Genomic DNA, 24,933 nt, shown 5'->3' on the forward strand with positions numbered 1-24,933 from the left:
GGATATTAGGAAAAACTTTTTCACTAGGAGGGTGGTGAAGCACTGGAATGCGTTACCTAGGGAGGTGGTAGAATCTCCTTCCTGGGAAGTTTTTAAGGTCAGGCTTGATAAAGCCTTGGCTGGGATGATTTGATTGGGGATTGGTCCTGCTTTGAGCAGGGGGTTGGACTAGATGACCTCCTGAGGTCCCTTCCAACCCTGATATTCTATGATTCTATGTAAGATCAGCTTGGAAGTTGTTGTTTTAAATGTTCTTTGATCCTTCCAAAGATAGGAAAGAATGACACACCTTTTAGTTGTCAACTCAGTTGCGTGTAAATAGTGGTATAGCATGTGCGGGTACCACTTTGAGCTAATTACCTTGACTGGCATTAAAATACTGGTGGAACTTGCTCTCTCATTGCAGGATGGACATTTTTGCTTCACTGCATGTGTGCATTTGGGAATTTCACTGTTTGATAGACTGGTTGTAATGATCCCCCTTTGGTTGTGATCAAAACATGGATTACCCTTGTCAGTCCCTATGGTGGGATTCTATTGTATTTCACACAAGGATATCTTGACACTTAGAGGTTAAGAAGCCAATTAGAAATTTCCTCCTTTATGTTTTCTTAGCTGTATCATTTTCAGTAATTTCACAGTTTTGCTATAAAAGTTTGTTGCCTTAGTCAATGCACTCTCTCTGACAAATGAGCTGCATCTTCTTTTGACATCTATATTTGAGGGCAAATCAAAATTAGGAACCATTTTATGTTAATTTACAATACCAAACCGATTACCGAAATTTCAATGAGATTATGTTGCCTTACTGACTAGCATTTTAATATCTCCAGCTAATGGAATGGTGAGTGGATCCTGTCCAAAAAGTTCAACTCGAAATGTGAAGAGTACTTGTAACTGAGATGATCAGATGAATGTCAGATCTCTCTAATAGAAGTAAATGCTTGCAATGCAGAGTATTAAAAGATTTTTCTCTTTCATGATGTACATCACAAATCACAAATACACCCATTCTCAAAAGCTGTTTTCAGTGTCATTCTACATTACAGAAGATATTACAGAAAGCACAAACTCAATTTTCAGCAAGTAGTAGTTGACGTACTGTGGACTGATTTCCAAGGCTGCCAATTAAATTAGGAATTGCTGCTAGTATTGCTAGAAAACCGAGCTTCAAGAATTAAAGAATTGTCATCTTCCTAGAATTGATATATCATTTCTGGATTGGAGATTCCATAAATTGTGTTTTGCAATCTGACTTCTGAGCAAAACTTTTACTAAGATTTGTTTAGCTCATTTCCCTATATTTTTTATTAATGAAATATGTTTATAGTAACCGGAGTGGGAATTTTGCACTTTCCAAACATTCCGTATTCCCACACTGGCCTATTTTGGCTTTGTTGCAATACCCTTTTGGTGCAGGCCCTGCTATGCCCTCACTTGTGACCTGATGCTCATGCATCCGACTTCCTTAATGTCAGAAATTGGTTTCCTTCCCTTGGGAACTTCCAGCAAATCTTCTTATGACTAGTGTAAATGATCACTTACAACTATTGTAAATAAAGCAAAGTTTATTTGACACAGGAGATAAACAAAAGAAACTGTGGGTAAATGACAGATAAGCAGGCTATAAATACTGCACACTGTAAGTTCTGAAGTCTAACGCTGTGATACGCTTAGATACCTCTATCGGACCTTTTCGGGTATGTTTACATTGCAATAAAACATCCGCAGCCGGCCTGTGTCAGCTGACTAGGGCTCGGATTGTGGGGCTTTAAAATTGCAGTGTAGACATTTGGGCTCTGGCACCCCGGGAGGCTTGTGGCTGCTGTTGACTTCAGTCCCTGGTACCGCTTTGACTTGTGAATCCTTTTGCAGCAGTAATGGTAATTGTGATTCATTCTTCAGAAACCCCCAAATTTAAAATGGCATCCAGGAGTGAGTCCCTATGACTGATTTTAAACATCATTAAACATTCAGGTTGATATCCTGATCTCCAGTACAGCTGCTCTGTGTGTGTGTGTCGTGGATAGCTGGCTCTACACCAGTTCTTTCCATCTTTTATAGAAGGTATGTAGGGTCATGGCTGGACAAAGGAGGTGTTGCTGAAGAGCTATAGGGCTCCAGCAACCCTCAGTTTCTGGAACAGCCAGTTCGGGGCAGTTGCAGCCAGTCACAAGGGAGAGCAGTTCTTAGGCTGTTCTAATTTATGCCTAGGACCAAACCCCCAGTTGGCTCCAGGATCATTGAGGTATAATGGTGTAGGGCTGCCTTCAGCCTTTCCTTTCCTCTCCCAAACATAGCAGAGCTAGATCTGACAATAGGACCTTTAACAATTCATCTTAAATTCCTATTTGAGCATCCTCTGTGAGTTTCTGTTTACTCATTTGAAGCTTTAAAGATATTGCTTTTAGTTTTAAAATATTGGTTGTTCCTAGGTTTTTATGCCTGTCTCTCCTCACCTGGTTACCCCCAAACACAAATCAGTGTTTGGACTCTGTTGGTCCTCTCCCATCTGGATCTTTAGAAAGAGGCAGCAGGGTGAAATTCCACTTTCCTATTGCAGTGTCCCAGCATGTGGTCTTCTGGGACACCACTTGTCAGCTCCTCTTCTGCTCTTCACCAGAAATCATTGCTGCAATGGTCCTTGCCTTGTATTCAATCAAGAAGAGAAGGCAGGAACTGGTGACTGATATCCTCATATTGAAGTTATAGTAGTGTAGTTATATAATAATCCCCTTTTAAAAGGGCATTGAACTCTTTACAACCTGGGATTATGTATGAATGTTAGTAGGACTTGCAAGGAGATGAAGGCACTGGATGCTTCAGGGGAACCAGTTAGTGCCAATTGTTATAGTGGTCTTTTTTATATGGAAACCTATCCATGAGGAACTAGATGAGCTCCTCAAGTTATTTCACATAAGTCACTAAACAGCACTCCCAAAGACTCTATGAGTACTAGGACTGAATTGTTTTTGATGACTTATAAGAAAGGTGAAAGGCTATAATATAACCGGAATGCTGGCAATGCATATAGCAGCATCAGTATAGTCCCCGCAGAAAAAGAGAGAGAGGGAAGAGAAATACAGCAGTGTCATTTTAGAGTGGCAGAAATTGCTTTCTTCTGAATTGGTAGGATAATAGTTTTGGGTAGTTTGAAATACAGTGGACTTCTGGGACAAATCCAGTACAGAAACAATTTAATACATGTCAAAATAAGTTGTATCTGATGCAAATTTGTTAAATATGGATTATATGTAGCAGCTGAGGTGATATGAAAAACATACCGCTGTATGTACTAAGCATGTTTGTATTCAGGTCTGACTTGTGAGAGGAAGTACTGGATCAGTTTGTTCGGGGAATTGTAAAAGCACTTTTTTTTAGCATCATGAAACAGCAGCAGACATTGTTTTATATGTGACCCTATGTCTAGAGAGTGAGCTTATATAATTATGTTCTGTAATTGTTGTGTTTTTCTATTCTGGTTCTTTGAACAATCATGCTAATTAAATTCCTTTAAATTGGTTATGTCCTTGAATTCAAATCTCCAGCAATATTATGTTTTGAATACAAAATATATTAAACTAATGTGTTTGTATTTAATGTATTAAAAATTGAGGAACTGAATGCCTTTGAGGACTGATAATGAGCTATGGAGCCTTTCACTAGACTAAGTTACTAGAAACAATGTGGCCCAAGTTAGTAGTGATAGAATCTTTATTATCTGTATCTCTTGAGGGCATTCTTAGAAGAGGTGATAAAAACTGAATGGGTATGGAAAATGATTTTTCCTTTTCTATACGCTAGCCACCTCTCTGTTTCAAACACACACACACACAAAGATATTGATCTTATGATGACAGCAAATCAAGTATAGACCAGTCGGCCTCAACATAAGTTAAATATTTAATGTGTATGTCTTAATCATGGATCTGACAGCTACTTCTGACCACCAGATCTCCACATGAAAAGACAAGACGACATCTGAGCAGAAATTGAAATAGGTTCTGACGTTATGATTGAATGTAGAGATCCTGTTCCTTTCAGTGAGACTTTATTGGTATGGCAAGCTGTATAAATGTTGCCAAATTGACAAAGAGATAGGCCTCTCAAACACCCATCAAAGGTAGATATGCTCTACCTGTGATAAGGCCACACTCCGTCTTTGGGGTTTTAACCCTATGTCCATTTGTCATTACTGTCTATTCCTGATCTGCTGGCAAGTTGATGTGCTCTGTCATCTCCTGCCTTTTAGCCACCATCAAACATTTTTTCCTTTTCAGCTTTTGAGGAGACATCTTTTATGATTCCTGATGATTCGAGGAAATGCCTTTCTCGCTCTCCCTCACATTTTGGACCATGATGCAGAAAGTGCCTTTCTCCTGGGAAGGGATAGTTTGCTCCATTGATCAGGGGGTCTACAGTTGTTTAGCTGAGGGAGTAATAATAAAGAGGAGTAGATCATATTTCCATTTGGATTTAATTTTTGATCTGGTTTGACTGAAATGGCACCAAAAGTTTAATAATTGTTTCTGAATGTTGATTAACGAAAGAAGAAGTTTTGCATGAGTGCTGTCAGAAAAACAGAACTGAACACATACACACACAAAAGAAAAAAATCAAGCTAAAAATTCCTTGCTTTGCTGTGACTTAGGATACATTATTTAACTTTGCTGTTACCCCCCTCTGTAAAATAAATGTAATAGTGTTTACCAGTCTTTGTAAAGCACTCTGAAACTTATGGATGAAGAAGCTCTTTGCAAATGCAAATTCTTCTTCTACTTTATACTTTAATTTTCCATTGTGTTTTATGAGCAGCAGCTTTTTGTTGTTTGTTTTTGTTTTTAGATAATCCTTTTGTTAGAATAATACTACAAAGTTAATGGAAGATTGATGGAAAAACACATGTATTATTAATCTTGTGAAAGAGGAAGAAAAGTGATCCTGTCTTTTCAATGTACCCTCTAACCCCAGTGAAACAACAGAATAAATGTAGATAGAAAAAAATCACTAAACATCTGAAAGAAAAGGGAGCCATCAACAATTTGCATGAATATTAGATCTTACTAAACCAATTGGATTTCATTCTTATTTTGAATGTAATTACAAAAAAAGTGGTTAAATAAAACATATTTGGATGTTAGTGAAGCCTTAGATGCAGTAGCTAAGGAAACAGTGCAATCAAAATTAATTCAGATCACCTTTGCTACAAATACTATCACATGGATTGAAACCTGCTGTCTGGAAGACCAGACTATGATACAGTAAATGACAAAACATTCCATTTTTGGGATGTGCTTACAGGGGTGCTACTGGGCCCTGTGTGACATCCTATCCCTTTTTTAAAAAATATATTCAGTAATGATTCAGATGGTAGAGTAAATTGCACATTAATGAAACTTTCAAATAAAACTAAACTGACTCGAGTCATAAACACCAGTGAGGGTAAAGGAATAATACAAGTAAATCTATCCAAGGTACTTATCTGGCCCCCAGCAATGAAGCATCTGAGTGTATCTTGAATGTATTTATCCTGACAACATCCCTCTAAAGTGGGGAAGTGCTATTTATTCCCACGTTACAAGTGTGGAATACAGGCACAGAGAGGTGAAGTGACTTGCTCAAGATCACACAGGATGTTGTAGTGGAGGAGGGAATTGAACCCAAATTCTCATAAGTCCTGTACTAGTACCCTACCCATTGGACCATCCTTCCTTTCACGTGGGTAGAGTATAATAAAATAAGATTCAACTTAAACCAAGAAAACATTTATACTGGGGGAAAATAATTGAAAATACAGCTATTCCCTTGGAGGGAGAAACCTTCAAAGCTGTGATACCAAATGAAATGTAATAGTGAAAGTGAATGGTAACTTCATCATGAGTGTGATATGGCAGCCAAAAGGCCAATGCAGCTTGAGGTACAATAAACAAAGCCAGCATATCTCAAAATAGGGAGGTAATAGTCTTTCTCATTACATCTCTGATGCAACCACACCTGGAATTTTGTCTTTCATTATGGGCATGACATTACCAGAAAGATACTGACAAATTGACGAAGTTCAGAGAAGAGTATTAAAAACAAGGAACTAGAGGGATCGATTTATGAGAAAAGATTAAATGAGTTAAATATATACAGCTTGTCTTAATAATAATAAAGTGGGAGAATAATAGTCTGACAATATTTGAAGGACGCAAATATCAAACAAAGAAATGTATTATTTAGATCAGGGATTCTCAAACTGTGGGTTGGGACCCCAAAGTGGGTCGTGACCCCATTTTAATGGGGTCACTAGGGGTGGAATTAGACTTGCTGGGGTCTGGGGCTGAAGGTGAAGTCTAGGCCCCACCACCTGGGGCCAAAGCCAGAGGGCTTCAGCCCTGGGTGGCAGGGCTTAGGTTACAGTTCTCAATCGATGAAAGGATCTTCTCTCTTATCCCATGACAACTTAATTTATGTAAGAGCCTTTGGTGAGGGACCTTGTCAAAGGCTTTCTGGAAATCTAAGTACAGTATGTCCACTGGATCCTCCTTCTCCACGTGTTGTTGACTCCCTCAAAGACCTCTAATAGATTAGTAAGACATGATCTCCCTTTACAGAAACCATGTTGACTTTTGTGTAACAATTTATGTTCTTCTATGTGTCTGACAATTTTATTCTTTACTATTGTTTCAACTAATTTGCCCAGTACTGACGTTAGACTGTCCAGTTTGTAATTGCCAGGATCACCTCTAGGGCCCTTCTTAAATACTGGAGTTACATTAGCTATTTTCCAGTCATTGGGTACAGTAGCTAATTTAAAGGACAGGTTACAAACCATAGTTAATAGTTCCGCAATTTCACATTTGTGTTCTTTCAGAACTCTTGGGTGAATTCCATCTGGTCCCGGTGACTTGTTACTGTTAAGTTTCTCAATTAATTCCAAAATCTCCTCTAACAACACTTCAATCTGTGACAATTCCTCAGATTTGTCACCTACAAAAGACAGCTCAGGCTTGGGAATCTCCCTAACATCCTCAGCCGGGAAGACTGAAGCAAAGAATTCATTTAGTTTCTCCGCAATGATTTTATCGTCTTTAAGTGCTCCTTTTGTATCTCGATTGTCCAGGGGTCCCACTGGTTGTTTAGCAGGCTTCCTGCTTCTGATGTACTTAAAAACATTTTGTTATTACCTTTTGAGTTTTTGGCTAGCTGTTCTTCAAACTCCTTTTTGGCTTTTTTATTACATTTTTACATTTAATTTGGCAGTGTTTATGCTCCTTTCTATTTACCTCACTAGGGTTTGACTTCCACTTCTTAAAAGATGCCTTTTTATCTCTCATTGCTTCTTTTACATGGTTGTTAAGCCATGGTGGCTCTTTTTTAGTTCTTTTACTGTGTTTTTTAATTTGGGGTATACTTTTAAGTTGGGCCTCTATTATGGTGTCTTTGAAAAGTGTCCATGCAGCTTGCAGGGATTTCACTCTAGTCACTGTACTTTTTAATTTCTGTTTAACTAACCTCCTCATTTTTGCATAGTTCCTCTTGCTAAAATTAAATGCCACAGTATTGGGCTGTTGAGGTGTTCTTCCCACCACAGGAATGTTAAATGTTGTTATATTATGGTCACTATTTCCAAGTGGTCCTGTTATAGTTACCTCTTGGACCAGATCCTGTGCTCCACTCATCAAGAGTAGATCAAGAGTTGCCTCTCCCCTTGTGGGTTCCTGTACCAGCTGCTCCAAGAAGCAGTCATTTAAAGTATCGAGAAATTTTGTCTCTGCATTTTGTGCTGAGGTGATATGTATCCAGTCAATATGGGGATAATTGAAATCCCCCACTATTATTGAGTTTATTTTGATAGCCTCTCTAATCTCCCTTAGCATTTCATCGTCACTATCGCTGTCCTGGTCAGGTGGTCGATTATAGATCGCTACTGTTATATTCTTATTAGAGCATGGAATTACTATCCATAGAGATTCTATGGAACATGTGGATTCATTTAAGATTTTTATTTCATTTGATTCTACATTTTCTTTCACATATAGTGCTACTCCCTCCCCCCACTGCATGACCTGTTCTGTCCTTCAGATATATTTTGTACCCCAGAATGATTGTGTCCCATTGATTGTCCTCACTCCACCAGGTTTCTATGATGCCTATTATATCAATATCTTCCTTTAACACGAGGCACTCTAGTTCACCCATCTTATTATTTAGACTTCTAGCATTTGTGCACAAGCACTTTAAAAACTTGTCACTATTTATTTGTCTGCCCTTTTCTGATGTGTCGGATTCTTTCTGTGAATGTTTCTCATCGGATCTGGCCCATACTTTATCCTCTTCCATCCTCTCCTCCTGACTAAAACCTAGAGAATCTCTATCAATAGACTCTCCTCTAAGAGAAGTCTCTGTCCGATCCACATGCACCTCTGCAGCAATCGGCTTTCCCCCATCTCTTAGTTTAAAACCTGCTCTGCAACCTTTTTAATGTTAAATGTCAGCAGTCTGGATCCACTTTGGTTTAGGTGGAGCCCATCCTTCCTGTATAGGCTCCCCCATCCCAAAAGTTTCCCCAGTTCCTAATAAATCTAGACACCTCCTCTCTACACCATCGTCTCATCCACACATTGAGATTCTGAAGCGCTGCCTGCCTACCTGGCCCTGCGCGTGTAACTGGAAGCATTTCTGAGAATGCCACCATAGAGGTCCTGGTTTTCAGTCTCTTTCCTAGCAGCCTAAATTTGGCCACCAGGACGTCTCTCCTACTCTTCCCTATATCATTGGTACCTACATGTACCACGACCACCGGCTCCTCCCCAGTCTATCTAGATGCCTAGTCTATCTAGATGCCTAGAGAGATCTGCAACCTTCGCACCAGGCAGGCAAGTCACCATATGGTTCTCCCAGTCATCATAAACTCAGCTATCTATGTTTCTAATGATTGAATCTCCCATTACTAACACCTGCCTTTTCCTAATGACTGGAGTTCCCTCCCCCGGAGAGGTAACCTCAGTGTGAGAGGAAACCCCAACATCATCTGGAAGGAGGGTCCCAACTGTGGGAAGGTTTCCCTCTGTTCCCGTTGACTGCTCTCCTTCTCTGGGCCTTTTATCCTCCTTAAGAGCGCAGGGACTGTCTGACCGGAGGTGGGACAAATCTAGTGTCCCGGAAAGCCTCATCAACATACCTCTCCTTTCATAGACTTCTATCATATTGCCCTTTAGTCATCTGTTTTCCAAGCTAAACAGTCCCAGTCTTGTTAATTTTTTCTCATATGGAAACTGTTCCATGACTGAATCATTTCTGTTGCCCTTCTCTGTATCTTTTTGAATTCTAATGTATCTTTTTTTGGTTGGGGCGGCCAAAACTGCACCCAGTATTCAATGTGTGGGCATACCAAGGATTTATATAGCAGCATTATGATATTTAGATCTCTTTCTTGAGTGGTAACAGCTAATTTAGACCCCATCATTTTATATGCATGTTGGAATTGTGTTTTCCAATGTGTATTACTTTGCATTTCTCAACATAGAATTTCATCTACCATCACCCGGTTTTGTGAGATCCCTTTGTAACTCTTCTAAATCATCTTTGGACTTTACTATCTTGAGTAATTTTATATTGTCGGCAAACTTTGTCAACTCACTGTTTATCCCTTTTTCCTGTTCATTTATGAATATGTTGAACAGAAGTGGTCCCAATACAGATCCTTGGGTGAGTCTGCTGTTTACTTCTCTCCATTCTGAAAATTGCCCATTTATTCCTACCCTTTGTTTCCTGTCTTTTAACCAGTTACTGATCCATAAGAGGATCTTCCCTCTTATCCCATTACTGCTTACTTTACTTAAGAGCCTTTGATGGGGGGCATTGTCAAATACTTTCTGAAAGTCCAAGTACACTATATGCACTGGATCACCCTTATCCATGTTTGTTGACCTCCTCAAAGAATTCTAATAAATTGATGAGGCATGATTTTTCTTCACAATAGCAGCATTGACTCTTCCCCAACAAAAGATGCTCATTTATGTGTCTGATAATTCTATTCTTTACTATAGTTCCAACCAATTTGCCTGGTTCTGAAGTTAGGCTTACCAGCATGCAATTGCCAGGATCACCCTGGAGCCTTTTTTAAAATCAGCGTTACGTTAGATATCTTCCCGTCATCTGGTACAGAGGCTGATTTACATGAGAAGTTACATATCACAGTTAGTAGTTCTCCAATTTCATATTTGAGTTCCTTCTTGGGGGAATACCCCCAGGGACCCACATCTCAAAGAATCTCAGTTACTGCACAAGGTGAGTAACCTTCTCTTACTCTTTAATTTATTAATTTGTTCCCAAACACCCTCTATCAATACCTCAGTCTGGGACAGTACCTCAGATTTATCGCCTAAAAAGAATGGTTCATGCATGGGAATCTCCTTTACAATCTCTGCAGTGAAGGACTGATGCAAAGAATTAATTTAGCTTCTTTGCAATTGTCTTGTCTTCCTTGAGTGCTCCTTTAGCACCTCAATAATCCAGTGGACCCGCTGACTGTTTGGCAGCTTCCTGTTTCCAATGTACTTAACATTTTGTTTGTTTATTTTGTCCTCTGTTGCCACTGAGCTTCAGAGAAAAACAGTGCCTGTTGGAGCCACACAAGTACCCTGTCTGTCAATGTTATAAAAGAGCCATATTGCCCTAACCTAACCAGGCAACCAGAGACCATCTATTTATGTCTGGAGCTACTTCTGGGGTGTTTGATACAAAAGCCCCTTAATTTCTACAGATAAACTGTTTGTTAGTTAGATAGTAACTGGCAGGTAATTTGTGTTGTTGGACTTTTTTTTTTCTGGACCTAAAGTCATCAGACCTTTTGGTGCTTGCCAACCATGCCTCCAAGTCTCGGATAAGAAGGGGAGAATCAAGTGGTGTCTAATCTTGCTCCATGTTCTCAGATGTATGTGTGTATCTACTGTTTGTTCTGCTTGGGGGAAGCTCCTTCCTGTGATTGCTGCTCAGTGTGTAGGGCCTTCACAACCTGAACCTGCACCAACAGCAGATGCTCCTTGCCTTCATCATCAAGGAGTCCTAATATGTCTAGACCAACATCAGATCAGCAATCTAACCCTATGAATGTACAGAGCCTTCTTAATTTCTAAAGATGGGCACTCAAGGATGACTTCAGCACTGGAAAAAATTGGTGCCAAATAAGGTCCATGGATGTAGTGAGGATGTGGGAGGGGGTACATCCCAACTCTTGAAGAACCATAGTTAGAATGGAAAGTAACCTTTTCTTTCCCATGTGGTCCAGATACATATGAAGGAGATATAAGGTAGGTATATTCTCCATATTTTATTTTAATAGTAGAAGTGGTATCAGGATTTTCAAAGTTTTTATGCTTAAGTTATGTTTAACGTTACAGGATGCATTATTAGGCTCTACCAGGACAATTTTCAAGGCAACTGATGGTTATTTAGAGGGCAAATATTTCAAAGATCTGGTTTACCTGGGTACATGTAGCGTAGGTTGCTAAGTAATTCTGGTTAAGCTTTGTTGGATTATAAATTTATCATGTGGAGTATAATTTTTGAGCAACTGAGCCTATTTCAAAATCAGAATACATATTTGCATGTAAAATATAAATTGTACCTATTGCCATTTGAAAAAAAAAAATTAAAACTTGTGTTGAAATGATCTTACTAAATTTAAAGTCACGCATATACATGAAACAAATATATTTTCATACAAATCTAGGTGCCTGGTCATTGAAATGGTGGATGTAGAATCGTGTGGAAAAGTGAAATATTAAAATCTGTGTAGTTGCTTTGGCTGATTACTGTATATAAATATGCATGCAGAGCAGAGTCTCTCCCCTTCATGTCTGACAAAAAGTTGATGGTGTCACTAATTTATTCCCCTGGAGAAGGAAGAATTCTACTAAGAGATTAAAAAAAATGCCGTCTTCATCATAAGGTCACATGAGAATCCAATTTGGGCATTTATCCAGTTTTGTCCCTTTGCCAATTAGGATGTTTAAAACAATTTCTTCCTACTCTGAAGTTTGACGTTTACTGTGTTCAGAGGTCAGATTGTGGGGTACAAAGCTGATACTCTGCTCCTAAACCTTATCCACCCTACCCTGAGTCCCAACTTAAACCCATTTGTCATACATACTTGTCTTCCTTTCCCATATTTTGTCATGGCATGTCATGAAACATGTGAGTCTATACTGTAAGTATTGTACTAAAATGCTCATTGAAATATTTATTCTTTATTATATTTTCAGTACTTTTAAATAAGTCCTGATCCTGTGCTCTGTGAAGAGCTCCCCCCCACGACCTCATATGAACCTTGTTGCAGATTTGGGGATCTTAGTTTGTGTTTAAAAAGAGCAAGTAAGTGGCCATCTGCTTTAAAAAATCAGAGATAATTTGGACCACCTTCACCTATGTCTGCAGTGGAGATAGGAATCTCTAGAAATATGGGTTTAGTGAGAGACTCACATTTTGGATTTTCATAATTTGAAATCATGGAAGAAAAAGCAAGGCAGCCAATTTTTCTTACAATTAAGGAAAGAATTATTCAGCATGGGAACAAAGTTAACTTTGTGGCCTCTTATCCTCTTATCTTTAACTTACTTAAACTTACCATGTATGCTAAAACAGAAGACAAATTGACTGTAGAATTATAAATAACCTGATTTGCTATTGTTGATACTCCCCCTCCACCATATTGTTATTTCCACATCTTCTGTTTCCATTTTATATAAGCATCTGTTGTTTAGTGGACTGGTTCAGCAGGTGCATTATTTGCACAGAGAATCTGTGTGAAATTCATTTTGAAAGATATGCGACTCAACAAGTGAAAACTTTTGGTACTTTTGAAGTGATAGGGGTCTTGTTCCATAAAAGAAGGAAAACCTATTATGAAAAATTGCAGTTGATTCATTGCAAAACATTTATGGTAAAAAGGAATCAGTTCTTAAATGTGCCTTTCAAATACATGCAAGGAGCACCCTTAGAATATTTTTAAAAGCTTGGATAGCACTTTGCCAGAAATTACAAATATAATTTATCTTTAATATTTCATTTTAAACTGACAGCTTGACAGTTTGCAAGATTTGTTGTTGCATAAAAAGAAACATACTTCTGATCGTTGAACTAAATAGTGACCATTGTTTTATATAATATTTAAGCAGAAGTCACGTTGAAATTAAGCTTTCCACTTCAAATTTTAGCATCTGGTGTATATTGTCTGTTGCGGTTGTCTTAGATGTGTTCTAACATGTGTCTGAAGGAATAATAAGTGTAAATTAGAATTTTAATGCACATTTTCTGTTTCTTGTCTCCCAAAGGCTCTTTATGTGATATTGGAACTCTTGTGTTGATGCTTGCATTTGTTCTTATAATTAGTCAGAACTGCAGATGATAATTCTGAAAATCCAGAGGCATGAAACCAGTTTAGACAACTATGCACATGAGAACTTGAGCTTAATTAGATAACTGTAACGTTTTCTTTATAATGTGAAAAGTGGTACTTGATGACATTCTTCAGGAATAATGAGACAGTGAAGCAGGGAGAAGCTTGCTACAAAAATCAGCTTTTGTATTCGAGTCTATAAGTCTCATTAGATTGTTCCTGAAACAAGTATTAAAAAATAAAAAATAATTCAGTGCAATTTATAAAGCATTTGGTATGCCCCAAAATGTATAATAGGCTATACTCACAGCAAGTTTTTTCCTAATCAGCATAAAAAGATGCATAAAAAGAACAAATCCTAAATGCATTATATCTTTATGTGAAATGGTCTCAATGTGATTACACAATTAATGTTTGTAATTGTATCCTGCTGAGTGGGGGAAAGAAAACTGAGACTATGATCTAACATTTATTTTTACAGTTTATATAACCCATCAATGGAGAGTTGCGGCTTCTAATAATCTGTGAAGCTCTAATAATTGCAGTCCACTTATAAATGACAATGAGTAGTTACAGCAAAAGCCCCCGGCATTCTGCAGAGTGTTAGTGCCAATCTCTATGGCAAAAATGAGTGAATTCTGCTGAAAATTTTTATACTGTAGGTGCCACAGGATAGCTGTGTTACTAGAATTGAAGATTCTTAAAGTCCTTTTCTGACTGCAGAATTCAAGAGACCCTGAATAGATCTTTGAATTGGGATATATGTATTTAAACAACCACATGTACATATTTCCTGTGAGACTAGTCCACTTTAGGTGCGTAATAAGAGACAGATATCACACAACATACACTTTCTGTTGAATGTAATATTCTTGTGATGAAGGAATTAGCTAAATTCCTAAAAAATCAACCAGTCTGACGACTGGTTTTATAAATATTTTTCCAGGGGATAATTTTCTAAAGTTGTTAAGTCTCTTTATACTATACATATTTTCCCCCAATACTTTTCAGACATTCATTTCAGTCGACATTTTACACTCATTTTAATTAATTTAATAAAAAGCTCTGTTAGCTTTAACACTCTAGGGTCCCTTTGGGACCTATCTAAACTACAGCTTTTGAACTTAATACTATCCATAATTGTGCCAGAACCATATTCTTTCCAACACCTTATTTCTCAGATACCCATTAAATTACATTTAAACTGTGTTCTAACATGATGGAAGCTAGCACAGGTTGGTACATCCACCTAGCAACACTGTTTGTGGCGTAGCCATCTTGAAATTAGTTGGCATATTCATATCTTCCATGCTTCCAACTCCATATGACCCTGTGCATTTTGAGAATTCTTGGCAGCTATCCCATAGTGCCCTCCACAGTTGGTGCTTGGAACAGGGAATTGTGAAAAGGTCGATATAGCATTCTGGGAGCTTTGCTAAGATATTTCTGGAAATTTTTAGAGCACATTCACCTTTTCATTTATCAGCAACGTTAGACCCTTTGGATATGGTTTATATTGCATAGCATTTTTGGTGAACATCAATTACAAATTAAAACTTTACCCATTAGTTTTTAAAAGTGCTCCTTAAAAAAATTACATATTCAATGAAACACTTATTTACAACTGTTCCATGAGCTTTCATAAAGAATAGATTCACTTTATTGTTGACGCTTTCCCTAACACCTACAGCTCCCTGGCGGTAAAAGTAATTTAGATAAATATGCAGCAGTAAAGCTATAGATGTGTAAGGTACAATACGTGTGTATTCTCTAACAACTACCAGAGATATACACAGATAGAACAAGAATACAGTGGACAAATATGGGAGTGAAAATACAATAATGTTCTCACCAGCATGTACTGTCCTATGCCTGTAAATGGAAAATTCCTCTCATAGTAAAATGATCATCTGCCGTTTTCCCAAAAGATCTGTAGATAATGATGGCATTTGAAATGCTAAACATTTCCCATGTGTCTTTTGTGTTATGAAAAGACACTGACAAAAATTAATCTGAAACTTTTTGTTACCTTCTTTAATTTAATAAAACTGTGATTGACCTAGCTGTAGTTGCCCACTCACAAAAAGACAAGAAAAGATACAATTCGGCATTATGAAGTAAGAGTAAAATTGTAAGTCATTTTGCTTCAGTGGAAGCTGCCTTTGTACATAAATGGCTGACATCCTAATAGTTTTCAGAGTAACAGCCGTGTTACTCTGTATTTGCAAAAAGGAAAAGCAGTACTTGTGGCACCTTAGAGACTCACCAATTTATTTGAGCATAAGCTTTCGTGAGCTACAGCTCACTTCATCGGATGCATACTGTGGAAAGTACAGAAGACGTTTTTATACACACAAACCATGAAAAAATGAGTGATTATCACTACAAAAGGTTTTCTCTCCCCCCTCCCCACTCTCCTGCTGGTAATAGCTTATGTAAAGTGATCACTCTCCTTACAATGTGTATGATAATCAAGGTGGGCCATTTCCAGCACAAATCCAGGGTTTAACAAGAACGTCTGGGGGGGGGGGTAGGAAAAAACAAGGGGAAATAGGTTACCTTGCATAATGACTTAGCCACTCCCAGTCTCTATTCAAGCCTAAGTTAATTGTATCCAATTTGTAAATGAATTCCAATTCAGCAGTCTCTCGCTGGAGTCTGGATTTGAAGTTTTTCTGTTGTAATATCGCCACTTTCATGTCTGTAATCGCATGACCAGAGAGATTGAAGTGTTCTCCGACTGGTTTATGAATGTTATAATTCTTGACATCTGATTGTGTCCATTTATTCTTTTACGGAGAGACTGTCCAGTTTGACCAATGTACATGGCAGAGGGGCATTGCTGGCACATTGCTGGCATATATCACATTGGTAGATGTGCAGGTGAACGAGCCTCTGATAGTGTGGCTGATGTGATTAGGCCCTGTGATGGTGTCCCCTGAATAGATATGTGGGCACAGTTGGCAACGGGCTTTGTTGCAAGGATAGGTTCCTGGGTTAGTGGTTCTGTTGTGTGGTATGTGGTTGCTGGTAAGTATTCGCTTCAGGTTGAGGGGGTGTCTGTAGGCAAGGACTGGCCTGTCTCCCAAGATTTGTGAGAGTGTTGGGTCGTCCTTCAGGATAGGTTGTAGATCCTTGATAATGCTTTGGAGGGGTTTTAGTTGGGGGCTGAAGGTGACGGCTAGTGGCGTTCTGTTATTTTCTTTGTTAGGCCTGTCCTGTAGTAGGTGACTTCTGGGAACTCTTCTGGCTCTATCAATCTGTTTCTTCACTTCTGCAGGTGGGTATTGTAGTTGTAAGAATGCTTGATAGAGATCTTGTAGGTGTTTGTCTCCGTCTGAGGGGTTGGAGCAAATGCGGTGGTATCTCAGAGCTTGGCTGTAGACAATGGATCGTGTGGTGTGGTCAGGGTGAAAGCTGGAGGCATGTAGGTAGGAATAGCGGTCAGTAGGTTTCCGGTATAGGGTGGTGTTTATGTGACCATCGTTTATTAGCACTGTAGTGTCCAGGAAGTGGATCTCTTGTGTGGACTGGACCAGGCTGAGGTTGATGGTGGGATGGAAATTGTTGAAATCATGGTGGAATTCCTCAAGGGCTTCTTTTCCATGGGTCCAGATGATGAAGATGTCATCAATATAGCGCAAGTAGAGTAGGGGCGTTAGGGGACGAGAGCTGAGGAAGCGTTCTTCTAAGTCAGCCATAAAAATGTTGGCATACTGTGGGGCCATGCGGGTACCCATAGCAGTGCAGCTGATCTGAAGGTATACGTTGTCCCCAAATGTAAAATAGTTATGGGTAAGGACAAAGTCACAAAGGTCAGCCACCAGGTTAGCCGTGACATTATCGGGGATAGTGTTCTTGATGGCTTGTAGTCCATCTTTGTGTGGAATGTTGGTGTAGAGGGCTTCTACATCCACAGTGGCCAGGATGGTGTTATCAGGAAGATCACCGATGGATTGTAGTTTCCTCAGGAAGTCAGTGGTGTCTCGAAGGTATCTGGGAGTGCTGGTAGTGTAGGGCCTGAGGAGGGAGTCTACATAGCCAGACAATCCTGCTGTCAGGGTGCCAATGCCTGAGATGATGGGGCATCCAGGATTTCCAGGTTTATGGATCTTGGGTAGTAGATAGAATATCCCAGGTCGGGGTTCCAGGGGTGTGTCTGTGCGGATTTGATCTTGTGCTTTTTCAGGGAGTTTCTTGAGCAAATGCTGTAGTTTCTTTTGGTAATTCTCAGTAGGATCAGAGCGTAATGGCTTGTAGAAAGTGGTGTTGGACAGCTGCCGAGCAGCCTCTTGTTCATATTCCGACCTATTCATGATGTCAACAGCACCTCCTTTGTCAGCCTTTTTGATTATGATGTCAGAGTTGTTTCTGAGGCTGTGGATGACATTGTGTTCTGCACGGCTGAGGTTGTGGGGCAAGTGATGCTGCTTTTCCACAATTTCAGCCCGTGCACGTCGGCGGAAGCACTCTGTGTAGAAGTCCAGTTTGCTGTCTCGACCTTCAGGAGGAGTCCACCTAGAATACTTCTTTTTGTAGTGTTGGTAGGGAGGTCTCTGTGGATTAGTATGTTGTTCAGAGGTGTGTTGGAAATATTCCTTGAGTCGGAGATGTCGAAAATAAGATTCTAGGTCACCACAGAACTGTATCATGTTCGTGGGGGTGGAGGGGCAGAAGGAGAGGCCCCGAGATAGGACAGCTGCTTCTGCTGGGCTAAGAGTATAGTTGGATAGGTTAACAATATTGCTGGGTGGGTTGAGGGAACCATTGCTGTGGCCCTTTGTGGCAAGTAGTAGTTTAGAAAGTTTAGTGTCCTTTTTCTTTTGTAGAGAAGCAAAGTGTGTGTTGTAAATGGCTTGTCTAGTTTTAGTAAAGTCCAGCCACGAGGAAGTTTGTGTGGAAGGTTGGTTTTTTATGAGAGTATCCATTTTTGAGAGCTCATTCTTTATCTTTCCCTGTTTGCTGTAGAGGATGTTGATCAGGTGGTTCCGCAGTTTCTTTGAGAGCGTGTGGCACAAGCTGTCAGCATAGTCTGTGTGGTATGTAGATTGTAATGGATTTTTTACCTTCAGTCCTTTTGGTACGATGTCCATCTGTTTGCATTTGGAAAGGAAGATGATGTCTGTCTGTATCTGTACAAGTTTTTTCATGCAGTTGATAGATTTCCACTCCATACGGCTAAATGCAGTGCCTTGCATAATGACAGGTTTCAGAGTAACAGCCGTGTTAGTCTGTATTTGCAAAATGAAAAGGAGGACTTGTGGCACCTTAGAGACTAACCAATTTATTTGAGCATAAGCTTTTGTGAGCTACAGCTCACTTCATCGGATGCATACTGTGGAAACTACAGAAGACTTTTTATACACACAGACCATGAAAAAATGGGTGATTATCACTACAAAAGGTTTTCTCTCCCCCCACCCCACTCTCCTGCTGGTAATAGCTTATGTAAAGTGATCACTCTCCTTACAATGTGTATGATAATCAAGGTGGGCCATTTCCAGCACAAATCCAGGCACAAATCAGATGTCAAGAATTATAACATTCATAAACCAGTTGGAGAACACTTCAATCTCTCTGCTCACGTGATTACAGACATGAAAGTTGCGATATTACAACAGAAGAACTTCAAATCCAGACTCCAGCGAGAGACTGCTGAATTGGAATTCATTTGCAAATTGGATACAATTAACTTAGGCTTGAATAGAGACTGGGAGTGGCTAAGTCATTATGCAAGGTAACCTATTTCCCCTTGTTTTTTCCTACCCCCCCCCTTTCTCAGACATTCTTGTTAAATCCTGGATTTGTGCTGGAAATGGCCCACCTTGATTATTATACACATTGTAAGGAGAGTCATCACTTTAGATAAGCTATTACCAACAGGAGAGTGTTTGTTGGGGGGGTGGGTGAGATAACCTGGATTTGTGCTGGAAATGGCCCACCTTGATTATCATACACATTGTAAGGAGAGTGATCACTTTACATAAGCTATTACCAGCAGGAGAGTGGGGAGGGGGGAGAGAAAACCTTTTGTAGTGATAACCACCCATTTTTTCATGGTTTATGTGTATAAAAACGTCTTCTGTACTTTCCACAGTATGCATCCGATGAAGTGAGCTGTAGCTCACGAAAGCTTATGCTCAAATAAATTGGTTAGTCTCTAAGGTGCCACAAGTACTCCTTTTCTTTTTATCCTAATAGTTATGATTAGCACTACCATTCATCTAAAAAGGGTCTTGTGACAGGTTCCCCCCGGGTGCCACCTGGAACTGGAGTACCATTGAGCCCGCCTGACTCACCAGCCTGGGCTGCCTTTACACTGTACTGCTGTGACAGGCACTCAAGCCCCCTTCAGCACACATACAGGTAGGGACATACCCAGCCACAGCTACACACAGATGCTGAAATCAGCTCTGCATGGGAAGGCTCAGCTAAGGCACCTCACACTTCCTTAAGCATGCACCCCACTTTGGAGGGTAAACCCAAAATTATTCTGTTTTGCACTGCACAGGGAACTGTACAGCCTAAGCTCATTACATTCACCCCTCACACTCAATGTGGAGGAAGATACGCAACAGCTTTCTGCCCCCCAGTTATGATTTCCACACAATGGTTTTAGACAAAACAAAAACAAGTTTATTAACTACAAAAGATAGATTTTAAGTGATTATAAGGGATAGCAAACAGATCAAAGCAGATTCCTAGCAAATCTTAATATACTAAAGAGAGTGGATATGAATAGCAAATTCTCACCCTAATTGTTGTTTTAGGCAATTTGCAGAGATTCCTGAAGGTAAGCTGCACTTGCTTGCAGCTTAAAACTGCAAGTATTCCTTTCACAGGGTAGAAATCCCTCTAGCCTGGGTTCAGCCCTTCTCCCCAAGTCCAGTCTTTGTTCCTCAGGTATTTCCAGCAATCTTCTTGGGTGGGGAGTCAGTGAAGAACCACGATGATGTCACTTCCCTGCCTTAAATAGCTTTGCATATGGCGGGAACCCTTTGTCTCCCCTCTTGGTTCCCATGCCCAGTCGGTGGAAAAACACTGGTATTCCAAGATGGAGTCCAGTACCAGGTGATCTGGTCACATGCCCCTGTGTAAAGCAGCCATAACTCAGAGGCTGTTTCTAGCGTCCTCAGGAAGGCTCCCCAGTAGGCGATTAGCTGTTTCTAAGACCTATTGTTCTCCCTAATGGCCCTTCCCAGCCATCCATCTAGACTGATTGCATTCTGCCTAGTGGGCATTCCCCAGGTGTAATCATATTTGTCATACAGATTTATAGTCAATATTCCTAGCTTCAGATACAAAAATGATACACACATATAAATAGGATAATCATATTTAGTAAATCATAACCTTTATAATGATATCTCACATGACCTATCTTGTATAAAATACATCGTAGTTATGCCATAATCATATCATAACAATATCTCTGTCAAGAATATGGGGCATAGTGTCACAGTCCTCTTCAAATAAATCATTTGATGGGTTTGCAGATTTCTTTGGGCAAAGAAAACCATAGTCTTAAAACGTGTCCCAATGTTATCTCAATATTTTCTTAGTTCCCAAGCAAGTGCTTGTTGCCTTTCTTTGTAAAAACAACTTTTACAGTTTCAGTAATCTTTACTAATCTAATGTCCTATTCTATAAAGAGAGTATCTTCTTCCATTATTCATTTTTATTGACAGTTATCCTTTATGGCCTGTAAGTTTTGTATTTTTCTTAAGAAATTGAAAAGTTTTGCCCCCTTTCTCCCATTTTTTAAAAAAGAAAATACTAAAAAAGTCCTCAGATACAGACTTTAATCTTTTGTTTGTTGAGCCCAGATGTGCCCAATTTTCAAACTTGGCTGACTGTCAGATTATCTCAGGGAATGTCTACACTTCAAATTGTGAGTATGAATTCCAGCTTGAGGAGACATACCTGTGCTAGCTCTGATCTAGCTAACGCACTAAAAATAGTATATAGCCACAGCAATGCAAGCAGCAGGAGGGGCTACCTGCCCCAAGTGTGCCCAGCAGAGACACTAGGTACAAATTCAAGCCAGCTAGCCCCTCCCATTTGTGTTGTCATGGCTGCACTCTATTTTTAGTGCACTAGCTCAATAGGAGCTAACGCAAGTATGTCCCCTCAAGCTGGGGACACCCCCAACTCAAAGTATACAGCAGTGGTTCTTAACCTGGGGTGCATGCACCCCCTATGGGAGCGAGATGCCCTTTCTGGGGGTGCGAGACATGCCAGATTTTTTTAGAAGGTAAATCATTGAAAACACAAATTAAGCGCAGGCAGGTAAGTACAACTACTTTGTTTCCTCAAACCTATGTATTTATTAACATTATACATTTTTTAATGATTACTGTATTATACAAACAAAAAATATATCTTGGTTTAAAGAACTGACCTACTTCAACGATTTTTGATAAGGGGTGCGAGAACATATTTTGAGAACCAAAGGGGTGCAAGCTGCAGTAAAGGTTAAGAACCACTGGTATAGAGATACCCACAGTTGTTTCAAGCCCATGTCTATTCTGTGTTCACCCTTGTGGTATGTCCAGAAACCTTCAACCAATATCTGTGGTTACACCATGCTAGTCAAACTCCCTAGCTTGATATAAATTAAAAGAAGGGCACCACTTTGGCACTGGAGCTGCAATTCTAACCTCTCCTGTTTGTCGGAGCTGATGAGGAATAATTTCTTTCTTAATAGAAAGCTTTGGTAATCTTGAAGAGGCAACTGAACAAAGTAGCACAGGCTTGCAGGATGACTGCACCACCATAGTTAGGGTTTCATTGAGATTTTTCACTTAAAGCAAGGATTCAGTCTCTTTGTTCTGTACGAAGAATACATTGGCAGGGGGAAAGATTCTCAGCTAGGCTGACCTCATACTCAGTGCAGCAGAGGAGAGGAAGGGTAAAAGTGCCTCTAAGCAACCTTTCTGCTCTCCCAGCCTGGGGCCACTGGAGGCCATTTTGGCCCATACTATAATATAGACCAGTCTAAAGTCTGTTCTAAGTCTGCTAGCAGGGACAGCCCTACAGGGATGACTCCTCAAGTGAAGGATTGGAAGGAGTGCTGTATGCTCTGGTCTGCACACATACCCTAAATGGAGACCACCATCTATAACAATTCTTTCAAAAAAGTGTGCAGAGGCGTTGGGTTCTTTAGAGCAATAAAAGTAAACAGTAATAAAAAACAAACAAAACAAACAAAAAACCCACACCAATTAATTCGTGTTAAAAATTGTGTTGCTGAAATATATTTTGAAATAATCAATTAAAAATAAATTACTGGGACATTTTCTCAGCTCCTGGGACACTTTCTAATACCACTTTAAACCTATAAATTATTTTTCAAAGTTGATATTTTGGCACATGTAAATATTGGTGTTTAATATCAATTAGTTATTTGTCAGGTCATTTGTCAGTAAGAACAATTTAAGATTACATTTACATATTTTATTTTCTCAGTCAAATGAAACAAAAATAGATTTCAAAGTTTAAATTGGTGTTTCTGTAATTATTTATTTCCGTAATTGTATAGTGTAACACTTCAAAAAAAAACAAAAAAAAAACCACAACTGCAACCATGAAAAATCTCTCACAAAAACCCTGTCATTTTTGAGGGCACCTGTTTATGATTGTGATGAACAATCCATATGTGTTAAATGATGTCAGGTGAAGATTGTACTTCCTCTAATTTGTTGTTGATTGGTTGCTGTGTAGCTGTGAACTGTAAAAATGTAGCCTGTTAGCGGTGGGATCTTCTTTTACACAGAGGGAGATGCTCAGTGCCCATCAAGAAGAGTCAGGAGATCATTTAACCTTTCGGTTTTGCACATTGTTCAGTTTTACTCATTTGCAAAATGTAAACGTGCATAATTTGCATAGTAAACAGGGTTCCCCCCCAAGATATTAATAAAAGGTTGAGGGGAGTAAATGTCAAATAGTCTCAGTGTGAGTCCTACATTGATTGGAGGCCTGCTAAAATTTGATCTCAAATAATTGTTGCTGTCCATAGACTAAGTTAAATGTGTGGAAAGAAGCTTTCTGGGAAGGGAATGCACGGGGTAGAAAATGAAAATGTGAAGAATACACCCTTTGGAGTTTTGATGGAAACCATGATAATAGGAGCTACCTGTATCAAATGATTTAGTCAATTTTAGAATTACACCTCCCTCATGGTGGCAAAGGATTTATTACATTGTAAAGTTGCAAACTAAAGGTAATAATAGTGCTCTCCCCCGCCTGTCCCACATATGGTGTATACAATCTCTTGGAAGTGAGGTAATTAATTTTTTATAGACTCTTGAGGTATAGTGTGTCTGTAAGTGTTCTGTTTTAAGAAGCAATAAGAACAACACACACACACACACTTTACCAAAAAACCACAATCACATGAGAAGTTTGAAATGAATTAAAGTATTGGATTTCTTGATGATCAATTTTAAAATAAAAAACTGTAAGAGCAAAGTTTCCAATTACTGATTGATAATCCTATTTCAGCTCCAGCTAGGGGTAGAGAGAGTATCCCCAAAAAGCTTGTGGGCTGAGAAATGGAAAGGGCTGTCATCAAGGTTCACAGTGCCTCTTTATTTAACCTGTCAGTTTTGTGGGTCCTGTTCCTTCTCTTTCATTGCTTTTAATAGTCATTATGAAGCTGTAATTCCATCTGGGTATTTGTAGCTTACAGTTATACTATAACAAGAAAAATATGATGCTGCAACTGCTTTTCTGTTTTTCCTTTTCCTTCTGTGGGATGGTGCTAATGGCAAAAAGATGTATTTTCATTGTTTCATGTGTTTTTTTCCCTTCTGAGAGTCAAACAGAAAACTGAATGTAAACTAGCTGTTTCTCTTAATATTGCTCTCCATCCACTCAATAAACATCACAACAGCTTAGTAAAGTTCAGGGATTGGTCATTTGAATACAAATGGGGCCATCTGGCTCATATAAAATTAGAGATGGAGCCCAAACTGGAACAGCACATCAGAATCCCCTCAGACTTTGAGAATGCTTGTGTCCAGAAATGAACTTCATGGCTTCTACTCATCTCTACATTGAAAAAGAGTCAACTGGGAGATGAATTAACTCTTTTTGTTGATATGGTTCAGGATTGAAAGGGTTTCCCCCCTTTGTCTCCAGCCAGCTTCTCCTGAAAACAGGAAATGAAATTGGTCCCACTGTCCCTGCGGACTGCCTATGGTGCTGGTTCAGGATTTAGAAAACAGGCAAAAATTCAAATATAAGCAGCAATGGATTGAGCAGTGTCCAAGTGATCACAGAACAATGACAGTGGTTCATAGCCGAGCACAGAGCTAAGTCAAAGCAAAATAAAAATTTAAACATTTTAAGAAAAATTGTGTCCATCTTTTGTCTTTCTTTTGTTCACTAGATGCTCCTCCTTATTTTCCATTGCCCAGGACTTTGGTTTACTGAGCTCATAGCTTGCCAGATTACTGGAGCCAATCTGAAATTTTGCCCAAAACAAGAAAGAAACCTGTAGTAAGATTTCTAATCTATCTGTCTAGGTTCTTATATAGCATGCATCA

General features: G+C 39.3%; 1 protein-coding gene across 1 annotated transcript in view; it reads left to right on the top strand.

Annotated features, from left to right (window-relative positions):
- The window catches only part of NEK10 (NIMA related kinase 10), a 171,800-nt gene that overhangs the window by 72,421 nt on the left and 74,446 nt on the right, over positions 1-24,933 (top strand). The gene's annotated exons all lie outside the window — the stretch shown is intronic.

Source organism: Natator depressus, chromosome 2, assembly GCF_965152275.1.
Source record: "Natator depressus isolate rNatDep1 chromosome 2, rNatDep2.hap1, whole genome shotgun sequence".
In the NCBI taxonomy this organism is placed as follows: domain Eukaryota; kingdom Metazoa; phylum Chordata; order Testudines; family Cheloniidae; genus Natator; species Natator depressus.